The sequence below is a fragment of the Pipistrellus kuhlii genome, unplaced genomic scaffold, assembly GCF_014108245.1.
Source record: "Pipistrellus kuhlii isolate mPipKuh1 unplaced genomic scaffold, mPipKuh1.p scaffold_m20_p_2, whole genome shotgun sequence".
Classification (NCBI taxonomy): Eukaryota; Metazoa; Chordata; class Mammalia; order Chiroptera; family Vespertilionidae; genus Pipistrellus; species Pipistrellus kuhlii.
Window position 1 is genome coordinate 117,127,246 of NW_023425515.1, and position 14,702 is coordinate 117,141,947.

The following is a 14,702-nucleotide window of genomic DNA, read 5'->3' on the forward strand; positions in this document are numbered from 1 at the left end:
CCCTTGGCTATTTACAAGTGCCATGGTTACAGTCCTGCTAGACTGATGATATTCACATGCAGGAAACAATGCAAGGAAAACAGGATTTGCACGGCTCCGACTGCACTGACCCAAGAATTCCAGGAAGTGATTGTACTTTATAAAACCGTCTGTGCTCCGCTAGATTGTCTATAGCTTTTAAGGTCAAGTCCTATCACCCTGGGTTTGCAGTGCCCTTTGTAACGGGAGTGTTTATGAAGCTGGGTACAGGCTGTATTGTTTACCAGGCCTCACGGTTTAAAGGTGCGATATCCCAATCTGTGCTTCAGGATGGCCGTAGGAATCCATCACGGCTTTTCTGACACAGACTTGGGATCAGTTCAAAGAGTCATTGGCAACAGCGAGCACTCAGCAGTCCAGGGCATGGCGAAAGTCACGAAGCCCACTGTCCCTGGCAGGAGAGACAGACGAGAGTGTGGAAGACAAATGCGGGGAGCGCTGTGAGTTTATCTTAGGAGGTTTCTGGGCTTCCTGGCATGGCCCAGCCGTCTCCTTAGGGGAGCGCGGTGCTGGCGTACAGTAACTGCTGATCCCGAGAGTGCGGAAAGGGGAGTGAGACAACAATGGAATTTACTTCTTCATCAGAAAGCTGGGAGGCAGCCAGGCATTCCAGGGCTTCGTTCTGGAATTCTTTGATTTCTCTACAGTGCATAATGACTGGAGACTCCTGGTGCCGCTGCGGAGGGGCGCGGGTGCTGGACCTGGGACGCCCAAGGCTGCTGCAGAGCAGAGGCCGCACTGCTGTGAACTCACAACTGCTCTGCCAGGTCTCCCTGGAGCTGTCAGACGGGGCAGGCCTGACCAGACCTCTACCTGCTCCCTTCTCATGAAGAATGTTGAAGCTCCTTAGAACAAGTGATCATCCATAGCCATTGTTAAGGATGCTATAGCAACCGGATCATCTAGGCCCACATCTTCTCAACTAGAACTTGTTCACTGCCACCCAGACTTAAGTGAACTATCTTTCTGAAAATATTCCCATACAATGCACCAAAGTCATAGTGACTGAATATATGGACGGAATGAATCATGCTGGCTGACTGTTGATATTAAATCAATCAATATAAACTTAATGGAGCCCATTGGTTTATAAGTGAAGTGACTTGCCACGAGGGGACTGTTTTTCTCAGGGTGGAAAACAAATGGACAATTGTGAGATGCATGTCATTCAGCCCTACAATGAGTACTCTAATGCTGGTTTTAGACATCTAAAGGGTTGTATTTTGTTGAATAAAGTTTACTTTATTTTAAAATATTTAGGCACCTTGAGGCTCATCTCTAAGTTAATAGGTACACTGTGGGGGAAATTGCACAGCTTTTTTAAAGCCTTTTGTTTGTTACTTCAAGTAGGATGCTAGAGAGCCATTGCTGGATGGAATAGTGGGCATAAATGGTGGCTAATTAGTGGTCAAAACTAAAGAAAAATTAAAATCATCACTTATTAGGTAAGAACATATTAGAAAACACCAGGTCAGAAGAGAGATCTTTATTTTGGTTTTGGCTCTAATACTATTAGGACATTTCAGTTCACATCTGCTGTTTATAGACAGTGGGATAATCATTATCTAAACCTTTGGTTTTTTCATCTGCAATTGGAAGAGCTTTGAATATGTGATCTCTAGGGACTTTCATCTCTATAAAGAAACAATCTGCGACATGTGACCTCTTTGGACAGAGAAAGTGAAGGCTTCCTGGAGTAAATACAAAAAGGCACACATGAGAAAAAGAACCGAGGTATAAACATTTGAGGATTTATACTGACATAGAAAGAAAAATAATCTTTATATTTGCATAGAACTTTTTAAAATGTGCTTCCATATTCATCAAATCCTTGGAAAATATCCTGGGAGGTTTAATTTCCAAATAAGGAAACCAAGGCTTCTAAAGCTTAAGGGACTAGCAGAAGGAACACAGTGATGAAGGCTTGAGTATAAAAACAAATCAGGCTCATTGGTCATCAAGAGTAGGCCATCTTAACAGTCTGAATGCAAAGGCTAGTAAGAAATGATTTCAACTGACAGCATGTTCACTCTTGTTTTCTCTTGCTATATCATGTTCTGTTTTCTCTGTATTTTAGATGACAAAAATGCAAAAGGCCATTAGCCTTTTGTAGGAACATTTAAAAAAAATTAACTGCTAATTTTGTTTTCACCCTGTTAAAAGAGAAAGCAAATTATAAAGTTATTTAAGATACATTTTGGTTAAGAGAATATGCACATTAGAAATTATGAAAGCCATATTCTGTGCCCTAAATGCTCTTAACACATTACCACATAATGTAATAAGGTAATTGTTTTATTTATGCAATACGTATGAAGTTAGAACTAATAAAAACACCATGTACAGTATATACTAATGCAAATATTAGTATATTTGCATTAGTATATACTGTATTGGGTGCAAGAAAGCAGTTTTTATAGGGAAAAATATACTAGTTTACAGTTTTTATATTAGAAAAGAGGGAAAGCTTAAAGTTAAATGAGCTCAATACCAATTCTAAGAAATTAGAAAAATAAAAACAGAATACACCTAAGAAAAAAGTAGAAAACAGATATTATAAATAAGTACAGAAACAAATAAAATAGAAAGTAAAATTTCATATAAGTATTCAAAAAACTGAAAGTTGTTTGGAAAAAAAACAAGTATACAATAGATTTATAAATAAATAAATAAATAAAGAGAATATGAAAACAAATACCATTAGGCATAAAAAAGAGGAAATATATTTTACTTCACAGATATTAAAAAGAAGTAAGAAAATATCATGAGAAACTTTAGACAAATAAGTTTGTAAACTGATGAAATGTATAAATTTGTAGGAAATATAACTTATAGGATTGATTTGAGAACAAGTAGAAATCCCCTTGAAATTAAAACCGTAATTTAATCTGTAGTTTAAAATCCCACAAAGGAATAGCATTCCAAATGATCTAACGTTTGAATTCTGGCAAACATTTCTTACACAAACTCTGCCAGAGAACAGAAAGAGATGGAACAACTCTTCAACATATTTCATGAGACTTGTGCAACCTCAATATAAAAAAACAGCTAAAGACAAAACAAAATAGGAAAATTACAGGTCAGGATTATTTTGATTCACTACATTAATAAGGGAAAAAATAGAAACTACATAATTAAACCTATAGTAGCAAACAGGTGTCAAAATCAAGTAATTCTTTGTGATAAAACTTTTGACTAATATGAATTGAAAAGAATGTCTATAACTTGATAAGAAGACCTATAAAGGACTTGTATGCATGCATATTAGCATAACTAATGGACACAGACACTGAGGAGGTGGGGAATTGCCCGGGTTGGAATGGCTGGTGGGGGAATTAATTGGGGAAAAAGGAGACATATGTAAAACTTTAGACAATAAAATATAAAAACATAAAATAAAAAGAATAAAGAACTCTAGACATTTAAAAACAAAACATAAAACTCTAGAGCAAACATCATGAATAACAATAAACATTTTTTAAAATATATTTTATTGATTTTTTACAGAGAGGAAGGGAAAGGGATAGAGAGCCAGAAACGTCGATGAGAGAGAAGCATCGACCAGCTGCCTCTTGCACACCCCCAACTGGAGATGCGCCGCAACCAATGTATATACCCCTGACCGGAATCGAACCCGGGACCTTTCAGTCCACCAGCCGATGCTCTACCACTGAGCCAAACAGGTTTCAGCGACAGTAAACATTTTTTAAATATATTTTTATTAATTTTTCACATAGAGGAAGGGAAAGGGATAGAGAATTATAAACATCAATGAGAGACATTGATCAGCTGCCTCTTGCACACCCCTGTTGGGGTGTGCAACCAAGGTTCATGCCCTTGACCGGAATCGAACCTTTCAGTCCACAGGCTGATGTTCTATCCACTGAGCCAAACCGGTTTCAGCAAAAGTAAACATTTGAAACTATTTTTTTTTTTTAATCATGAGCAAGACAAGGATGATTACTACCATCACCAGTTTCTTTTGAATATTGTAGTGGAAATCTCAACCATCAAGGTCAAACAATAAATCAATAATTCAAGAGTTGCAAAGACAGGAACAAATCTATCAAATACAAAGTTCACATACAAAATGTAATTTAAAATACCTTTTACAAAAGAAAGACGTTATATAAAATACATAAGCATATAGAAGTCAATCTAGAAAAGGTACTCAAAGCAGGCATAATGGGAAAGCTTTTTGAAGTTCACTAAAGGACTCAACTAATGGAAAAAACAACCTGTTCTTTTTTTAATTTAAATTTTTTGTTTAAAGCATTACAGAAGTCTCTTCCCCCCCCCCCCCATTGACCTCTTCTTGGCCACCCCCACCACCCAGCACATGCCCTCACCTCTCCCCACCCCCACCCCATCTGTGTCCATTGGTTATGCTCATATGCATGTATACAAGTCCTTTGGTTGATCTCTTACCCCCTTAATCCTCACCTTTCCTCATAGGTTGGACAGTCTATTTGATACTTCTATCACTCTGTTCTATTTTTGTTCATCAGATTATGTTGTTCATTATATCCCATAAATGAGTGAGATCATATGATATTTATCTTTCTCCGATTGGCTTATTTTGCTTAGTATAATCCTATCCCGTTTCATCCATGCTGCTGCAAATGGTAAGAGTTTTTTTCTTTTTTACAGCAGCATAGTATTCCATCATGTAGATGTACCACAGTTTTCTAATCCACTCATCTACTGATGGGCACTTAGGCTGTTTCCAAATCTTAGCTATGGTAAATTGTGCTGTGATGAACTTAGGAGTGCATATGTCCTTTCTGATTGGTGTTTCTGTTTTCTTGGGATATATTTCTAGAAGTGGTATTACTGGGTCAAATGGCAGTTCCATTTTTAATTTTTTGAGGAAACTCCATACTGTTCTCCACAGTGGCTGCACCAGTCTGCATTCCCACCAGCAGTGCAAGTTTCTCTGCATCCTCTCTAGCACTTATTGTTTGTTGTGATAGCCATTCTGACAGGTGTGAGATGGTACTTTATTATTGTTTTAATTAGTGAATTTGAGCATGTTTTCATATATCTCTTGGCCTTCTATATGTCCTCTTTCAAAAAGTGTCTATTTAGTTCCTTTGCTCATTTTTTGATTGAATTGTTTATCTTCAGTTTGTTAAGTTGAATGAGTTCCCTATAACTTTTGGAGATTAAACCCTTATCGGAGATAATATTGGCAACTACATTCTCCCATTCAGTGGGCTTTCTTATTGTTTTGTTGATGGTTTCTTTTGCTGTGCAGAAGCTTTTCATTTTGATGTAGTCCCATTTGTTTACTTTCTCCTTAGTTTCCATTGGACTAAGAGCTTTATGGTAAAGATATTGCTATGACAAATATCTGGTATTTTGCTGCTTATGGCTTCTTCTAAGATTTTTATGGTTTCTGTCTTACAGTTAAGTCCTTTATCTATTTTGAAGGTTTATTTTGTTGTTTATGGTGTAAGTTGGTGATCTAGTTTCATTTTTTTGCAAGTGTCTGTTCAATTTCCCAATATCATATATTGAAGAGACTGTCTTGACTCCATTCAATGCTCTTGACTTCTTTGGCAAATATTAATTGAGCATAATGGCTTGGTTTGATAAACAACATGTTCTTAGATAAGAAAAGTAATGTCATAAAGTTGCCAATCCCTTTAAATGGATCTAATAGTAAATTTAACTATAATAACAGTTGCAAATGTTTCATAATGGAATTTGACAATCTGTTTTTGAAATTTATATAAAAAATAAAAGAATAATGGATAACCAATGTGCTTCTCAGAAAGGAAAGTAAGAAGTTGTCTTATTAGATATTAATATATTATAAAACCATACTAATTAAGTAACAAACAATCAGACTTTGCCCACATAATTAACACATAGATCAAAATAACAGAATGGAGAACATGGAAACAAATGCACAGATACAGAGAAACTTGATGTATGACAAAAATGGTATTGAAATCATTACAAACTGTTTATTGAAAAGAAAAACTATTCAATAAATGTTGAAAATAAAATTGAAAGAGGATTACATAAATAGATATGAGAGTTAACATTATGAAATTTCAAGAAAAGAATGTAGGAAGTATCTACAAACAAATTTAATATGCACAAAGTAAAAGAAAGAATAAATAGCTTTTAAAAATTAAATTTATTAAGATGACATTGGTTAATAAAATTATATAGGTTAAAAGTGTACAATTCTATAACCTATCATCTAAAATCGCATTGTATGCTCACCACTCAAAGTCAAATCTCCTTCTATCACCATATAATTGACCCCCTTCTATTCTCTTTTTCCTCTGGTAACCACCATACTCTTGTCTGTGCCTATCAGTTTTTATTTGTTTGACTTGTTTTTTCATTGTTTTCAGTTTTATATTCCACATATGAGTGAAGTCAGAAATCTTGAGAATATAATGTTAAAGAATAAGTCAAATGAAAAATGTCAAGAAGAATTCAATAACAAAAGTAAGTTCTTTTTCTTTGTCAAATGGACCCACCATAAGAGTAAAAATAATTATCTATGGAATGAAAAAATATAATTACCTTATATACAATTTATGAAAGTACATATTTTTTAAAAAGTGTGTCTCTCACTACTACTCCTTGAAGTAGCAGCTAAAAGGCTTTTAAAAAGTTGTGTAATTTCTCCCACTCCTTTTCCTTATTAATAAGAAAGAAAAAAAAAAGAAGAAAATACTCAGTAAGGAAATGGGCAAAACTCCCTAACAGGAATTTCAAAGAAAAGGAAACATGAATGGTCTATAATATACACATGAAAAGATGCTTAACTTCTTCAGTAATTAGAGAAACACAACATACAAGATCACAATTAGATTTCATTTCACATACAGATTTAAAAATAAATTTCTTGGGGAAAATGGCATGTGCAAATGAGAATACTGAGCAATAGGAATTCTCATTTACATCAGTGGGGATTTAAATGTGTTCTACTTTGGAAAATGGTTTGGAATTGTCTGGAAATTTGAACATTCATAGTATATGTTCCAAAAATCTACCTCTAGCTTCATATTCAAAGATTCTTACACATGTATACCAGGAGGTAAGGACTTAAAATTTTATATCTGTGCTCTTTGCAGTAGTCTCAAACTAGAAAAAATAATTCAAATGTCAATTAACTACATATTGTTGTCTATTTCTAAGGCGGGTGGTAGGTATGCAGGTACTTATTTTATTGTTATCCTTTACCAAGTAGATGTATTTTAAATACATTTGCATATGTATGATATAACTCACAATAAAAATAGGTAAATCTATGCTCACCGCAACTTTCATGTCTAGAGACTCTTGAAAATATCTTATTCTTTGATACTGGATTATTTTGTTAGGAAATATATAAAACTACCTGTCCTAAAGCTAATCAATGTGAATGATGAGTTTTAAGTTTTGGATGGACAAGATGATAAATAATGAGAGAGGGTACTGGATACCTAAGGTGGGCATGAAAGGAAAGAGGACAGAAATTTAGTGGACATTGTTTTCAACATGTTTTGTATAGTTAATTATTTCACCTAATGTGTCACAGGTTGGAAATCTCACATCAGTCAATACTTTCCTGGTGACATTAGTTTTTCATTTAAATTCTGAATGGAATGCTAGATTTTAATTGCAAAATAGAAGGAAATGGAAAACAAAGATGGAGCTTGAGTAGTGGAACATAGGTACTGGGGTTTCTCCCTAAAATTCTTTCCTTACACATGTTGATATTCACCTCAGTTAGGTATTTGAAAAGCACATCATATTTTAGGAGGTTTTTTTTTGTTTGTTTGTTTTGTTCTGTTTTGTTTAAAAGAACAGCATGTTCCAGAACTAGGCTACCTGGCAGTGCTTTTCTTTCCTTATTACATGAAAATACTATTTGACACCAAAAAGCAGAGGTCTTGGTTAGGGGTACACATATGTGTGTAAAACTATAAAGGAAAGCTGGGAATAATTAAAAGAAAAGTAAATGCAATTACTCTGACAAAAGGAGTAAGAAGGAATGATCACTGAGATTTGCTAGGTGAGGAGGGTGGTTCCAAAATATTGGCAATATTCTATTTCATAATCTAGTTGATAGGTACATGGCCATTTCTTTTATTGTAATTCTTTATATATACACTAGAGGCCCTGTGCATGAAATTTGTGCATTGGAGGAGGGTGTCCCTCAGTCCAGCCTTCATCCTCTCCAATCTGGGACCCCTTGGGGAATGTCCAACTGCCTGTGGGATCAGGCCTAAACCAGCAGTCAGACACGTGGGCTCCAGCCTAAGCCAGCAGTCGGACATTCCTCTTACAACCTCGGACTGCTGGTTCACAACTGCTCACCTGGCTGACAGCCTGATCACCCCCTAACAATTCCCCTGCCAGCCTGATCAATGCTTAACTGCTCCCCTGCTGGCCTGATTACCCCCAATTGTCCACACCTGCTCTCCTAATTGTCCTCCAACTGCCCTCCCCTGCCAGCCAGGTTGCCCCTAACTGCCCTCCCATGCAGGGCTGGTTGCCCCTAACTGCCCTCCCCTGCCAGCCCAGTCACCCCTAACTGCACTCCCTTGCCAGCCTAGTTTACCCTAACTGCCTTACCATGCAGGCCTGGTTCCAACTAACTGCCGTTTCTTTCAGGCCTGGTCCCCCTCAACTGTCCTCCCCTGCTGGCCATCTTGTGGTGGCCATCTTTGACCTACATGAGAGCAACCATCTTTGACCACTTGGGGATGGCCACCTTGTGCAATGGTGTGAGGGTCAACTTGAGTATTACCTCTTTATTATATAGGATTAATGTTTTATGGCCTTTTTACATTCTATATGTATATGTCACAATACAGTTGTCTATGTTTTATTTTACTTGAAGTTCCATGTATTGTAGATGCCCTCTCAAAAAGTCAAGATAAAAAAAGGGCCCTCAAAAAGCAGGTACCAGAATCTAGTATTCCAATTTGTGAGAGATTTTTCATATATCCCTGAGATGTTTTCAGATTTCAGCCTTTTAAGCTTTCTCCCAAATAATGAACATTTGCTGGGCTGCTATGGTTTAAGTGACATGGGAAAGGAATACTAGAAGAGAAGCCACTGTATTTGCAACTCAGTTGGCTTGCAAGAAGTAATTTGAGAAAGATTCCCCCAGCCACATGTCAATAAATGTAAAACAACGTTTACTCAGCAAACGAGATACCTAAAAATAGGGAAGCTGTATAACAGTTTGCCTGCTATAGCCCTAACTATTTCCTCTGTCTCAGAATAATTATTGAGTATCCGCCTTTGCTCTCAAAAGTGTCCCACTATGACAATAAATTATGTGGTCATTTTATACATAAAGGAAAAGATGTAAAGATACTGAGGGCAGTGAAGGACTTATCTAGGAAGACTTCATAAAAAGGATGCATCTGGAGCTAATAGATGCTATGTCTCTAATTGGCAAAGAAGAATGGAGAAAATTTGTTTTAAATAAATTATCAGAGAGAAATAGAAAGAGAGAGAGAGAAGAAGAAGAAGAAGAAGAAGAAGAAGAAGAAGAAGAAGAGGAAGAAGAAGAAGAGGAGGAAGGGGAAGGAGGAGGGGGGGGAGAAGGGGGAGGGGGGGGAGGGGGAGGGGGAGGAGGAGGAGGAGGAGGAGGAGGAGGAGGAGGAGGGATGGAAAGAAATAGGAAAAGGAGGAGAAATGTGTATTTGTTTAGATCTGTATGAAGAAATCAATTGGGAGTAGATATTGTTTCTTTGTCTAACTTTTCTTCTGTATGAGTTTCTAAAGAGTATGTCTGAGTTTTGTTTGTTTTTTCACATCAATTCCCTTTTCACATGAAATAAGTAAAAGATAGATTGGAAATAGAAGTAGAGTTGATTTATAAATTAGAGAGGGGTTCATTCCAAGTCCTCCATCTTGTCCATGGAGGAAAGGATGGAATCTTCCTACCCTTTCTCATCAAGCAGCTTGTGACTGTAATTCTTGCTATTTCTCAATATGCATTCTTGTGTCTATGTTAATTAACAGAATGCTAGAGTCCATGAGCTTTCCTCTTTTGACCCTTCCAGCTGAACATATCAACATTCTCAATTTTATTAACAAAAGAAGCTATTTTTAGGTGTGATGATCACATAAGGACAAATCAAACAAGTAGCAATTCCACAGTGTTCCTGAGATATTTTCTCCTTCACGTGATCTCAGCTCATAAGTCATTGTTTTGCAAACCTTGTGCTAAGTGGACTAAGTTAAAAAGTTTTCATTTTTTTCTTTAAAAAATAACAACTTGCATATAACCATATGGTGAGTAAATATTTTAGGGGATGGGGCAAGAAATAAAACAGAATAAAAAGGAGTGAGCAGAAGGAATAAAAGATCACACAAAAAACAGAAAACTAGAAGTTATTATGGTGTGTGTGTGTGTGTGTGTGTGTGTGTGTTGTGTTGTGTTTTGTTTTCATTTCTCTTCTTGCATATTTTTTCTAAATAGTGGCTAAATTGGGGTAAGTCAAATCTGACCAGGATCCCACCTGCATTATCTTTGTGGATTTATGAATAAGAAGATGAGGAATTAAACCAGATTGGAATCTCTTGAGGAAAGGGGATTCAAATGAACAAGTTTCAATATTCCTCAGGCAAATCCAGTCTTGCTTGTATCTTAGCTTCCAGAGATCCCAGGAAAAAAAATAAATGGTAGAGTCCCTAGGAGATAAGCAATTTATTTGATTCAAGAGAATGAGTGTGTGTGTGTGTTGGGAGGGGGGGAGAGGGGGGGAGAGAGCACAGTTCCAGCTTTGAAACAGAAATTCATATGAAACAAAACAAAGTATCACTTTCTAATTTATGCATGGTAGTAAAAATTAATAACAGCAATCAAATCATGGTTTAGCTACAGGGAAAAAAATAATTTACTGATTGCAGGTATGGTAAGCTCTAGGTATTAATTTTTTAGGTATAGGAGAATCACTCAGAATTATCCTAAAATACTACATCATATCAAAAATTATGCTTGTTAGCCAAAAGACTCACACCACATGCATTTAAGCAAATTAATGCCAATTCTAAGGGCTCAGTAAACATTATCAGTGATGTCTTCATTGGTCATGGTTTTAAAGCTGCCATTTTTCTACAAAGACAATTCAGTTCTCCTATTTAGTCTCTGCTGAGGAAGAGATAAGAATCATTAAATCATATGTTAGATTATTCCTCAGCATTTCATGGCCAAAGTACTGAAACTTATGAACAGAGAAACCTACAAGAATTTCTCCCTGTTAACACAGACTCCTATAAATGTCATAGTTATTAAGACGTGGCAAGTAAAAACTTTTCAGTAAGGTAAAAGGTATGAAAAGCGTTTAGCTTGGAGCAAGGAAGAGAGGCATACAATTTGTTTTTTAAAGCATGGATGTCCACCATATACATACAATCCTTAAGTAGTGTGCCAAATGTTCATTTTTCCCCCAATCCTTTTCCAAATAATGGGGGAGATCAGCTCTTTCCCAGAATGAAAAAGGTGGTGATGGCAATTTTCCCTTAGGTAAACTAGCAGAGCCTGTTAGCAGATATGCCAAAGGGAAGCCACCCAGAGACAAGGCTTCCAAGTATTAGGATGGGATTTTCTTCTTAATAGTCAAGCTCATTTGCTTATCTAGACAACTTTCAGAGTCTCTTCTTTTTAAAACAAATACACTTGTGTGGAATGTTCATTTTTAAGTGTTGTTTACATTGGGATTAATTTTTGAGTGGTATATTGGTAGAGATTAGTATATAGTTAAATATATAGTTAACAGAGAACAAAGATGACTATTTCAGATGGGTCAACTGATGGATGTGAGAGATGAAGGTTGAGGAGAGATGACAAAGACATCAAGAGGCAGCCCTAGCTAGTTTGGCTCAGTGGATAGAGCATCAGCCTTCTGCTGAAGAGTCCCCAGTTCAATTCTGGTCAAGGGTACATGCCTAGATTTTTGTGGGCTCAATCCTGGGTAGGAGGTGTGCAGGAGGCAGCCAATCAATGTTTCTCTCTCACCATTGATGTTTCTATCTCTCTCTCCCTCTCTCTTCCTCTCTGAAATCAATAATAAATATATATTTTTTAAAAACAAATCAGGAGGCAGAACATAATAAATGAGAAGAGGAGAGGATGAAAAATGGTGAAGATTAATTATACTGAATGAAAACTTTTATCTGAACTGGCTCTGGCCATTCCAGGAAGTAGCCCATGTAATACCATGAAATATTCATTTATCTGGCAGTTCTGAACACTTGGTATGTTCCAGGGGCTCAACTAAAGTCTAGGGCACATGTGTCAAACACAAGGCCCGCGGGCCAAATCCGTCCCGCCAGGCCTTGCAATGTGGCCCGCACCGCGCTGTCATCACTGCACTCCGCTGCGTTTCCATCACAATGACAGTTTATGACTGTTCAGTAAACCATTCGGCCCGCGATTTAGGCTGGATTTTAGATTTTGGCCCCTTCTCTGATTGAGTTCGACACCCCTAGTCTAGGGATTCAAAATTGAACAAGACATAGTGATGGCTTATGTCACAGATTCCATCCCAGAGGAAATTACATCTAAATTGAGCTTTGAAGGGCCCCGGGGGCGCCCCCAATGCCATACTTATCCTCCAGGAGCTGCTTGCACCTCGGCCTCTGGCAGAGAGCCCAGGGTCCTTTGGGGACTTCTGCTCCAGAACTACCCATTCAGCTCCTCCACCTTTTGTTTGGGAATCATGGCCGAGAGCACAGGAGGTGGGGGAGGGGAATGGCCTGGATTTCTGGGATCTCAGGCCATGAGTCCTCGAAGCATAACCTGCTCCGTCTGCTGTGAGACCCTTGCCCGCCAGAGGGACGATTTGTGTTTACTCCGGATGATAACAAATCCGCAGTCACTCGACCAGAATCTGTGTTTCGCTTTGGGTGACTTATAACTCCAGCCCAAGTGGTCTGGTGGGATCGCCCCTCAAAAGTTTCTTTTTCTGCAGAGGCCCAGCCCGCACCCGTCTTTTGTGAGGGCGGAATGGCCCACTCAGACCGCAGCTTCTCGGCTTCTCCTTGGCCGTGCTGGGCTGGGGGAGCTGTGGTGTGCACCCTCCCACTATGGCAATAAACTTGTATGCGGGCGACAACATGGTCACAGCCCAGGCCATACACAAGGGCTGTGGATGCGCTGCGTCAGAGCGGGAGCGATCAGCTACAAAATGCACGACTGGGTGCTCGCTCTGCCTGCAGCCCTTCAGGCCACTGGAGCTCTAATGGTGGTGTCTCTGGTGCTGGGCTTCCTAGCCATGTTCATGGGCTTCCTAGCCATGTTTGTGACCACGATGGGCATGAAGTGTCCACTCCGTGGGGGAGATGACAAAGTGAAAAAAGCCTGTGCAGCCATGACCGGAGGCATCATTTTCATCGTGCCAGGTCTTGCTGCTTTGACAGCTTGCTCCTGGTACGGCCATACAATTACACAGACTTTTATAACCCTTTGGGCCCCCTGAATATTCAGTACGAGTTTGGTCCTGTCATCTTCACCGGCTGGGGCAGGGTCTGCTCTGGTCCTCTTGGGAGCTGCAATGCTCTCTTGCTCCTGTCCTAGGAGTGAGGGCAAAGCTAGGTATGGTGCACCCCGCTCCTTCTCTAAGCCCAACTCTGCCAAGGAGTATGTGTTTGCTGGGACTCCACTGCCCTAGCCTGGCAACCTGGACACTTGAAAGGACCTGGGGCAGAGAGCTCAGCCTGTGGGCAGGATGTGTAGCAGCAGCTGTGGGTCACAGCAGTCCTGCACACCCTGTACAGTTCTCTGGACACTGCGTGGGGGAGAAAAGAAGAGGGGTGGGTGTGCTTTCTGTTCAGTAATAAAAAGTATGTTCTTGGGGAAAAATAAATAAATTGAGCTTTGAGGATTGAATAATAATTCATGGGAAGTAGTATGGAGAAGGACATGACCAGCAGTGACTTCAAATTCAAATGAACACTTACTCATTGCTTGCAGCTCTTTGACTCTTCCTCAGAGAAACTCTCTACCTTTTGTCTCCTAGTGTCAATATTGCTCCGCATCTAGTTACTGTCAGGAGACAACCTAGACTCTTTTTTCTCAGAGGAAAGAGGATCCACCATTCATGAAATCCTTCCATTTTCTTCTATCATCACCCATTCATATTTCCACTTCCTCATATTGCCTCATAGTAATATTTAGTCATTCTTTCTCCTTGACTGTCTTCAAATCACTGAAACCTGGACCTTTCCTATCTCATCTGGAACCTATGACACCATTATCTCATTCTTTCCTGTGTCTCCATTCTCTTCCTTAGCCCTGATTCAGCATGAAAAACAAACATCTCTTCTTCTTAAAAAGCAAACACACACACACACACACACACACACACACTCACACACAAACATATTAAAACAACTCCAGTCTTTTTTATGCTACCTGTACTTAAATTGTTTTATTAATCCCCTCACTGACAAATCAACAAACTCTTCTGAATTCTCATCCTAATTGAGATTTGTGCTATTAGATATTGTGGATCATTTCTTCTTTCTTGCAATGCGCTTCTTTCTAAAACATTATCTTCTTCCCAATTCTCTTACCAATAAAAGTATTCCTCCTAGATATCTTATCATTCTTTATTCTTTACCTGTTTATAGTCCCCAGAGTTCAGGTCTTTACTTGCTTCTCATTTCACTAGCTTCACCAAGTAATTTTC

The 14,702-nt window shown here is 38.4% G+C and overlaps 1 pseudogene; it reads left to right on the forward strand.

Moving 5' to 3' along the window:
* The first annotated feature begins 309 nt into the window (after positions 1 to 309).
* Positions 310 to 13,866, forward strand: LOC118723047 (annotated as a pseudogene).
* Positions 13,867 to 14,702: the final 836 nt, after the last annotated feature.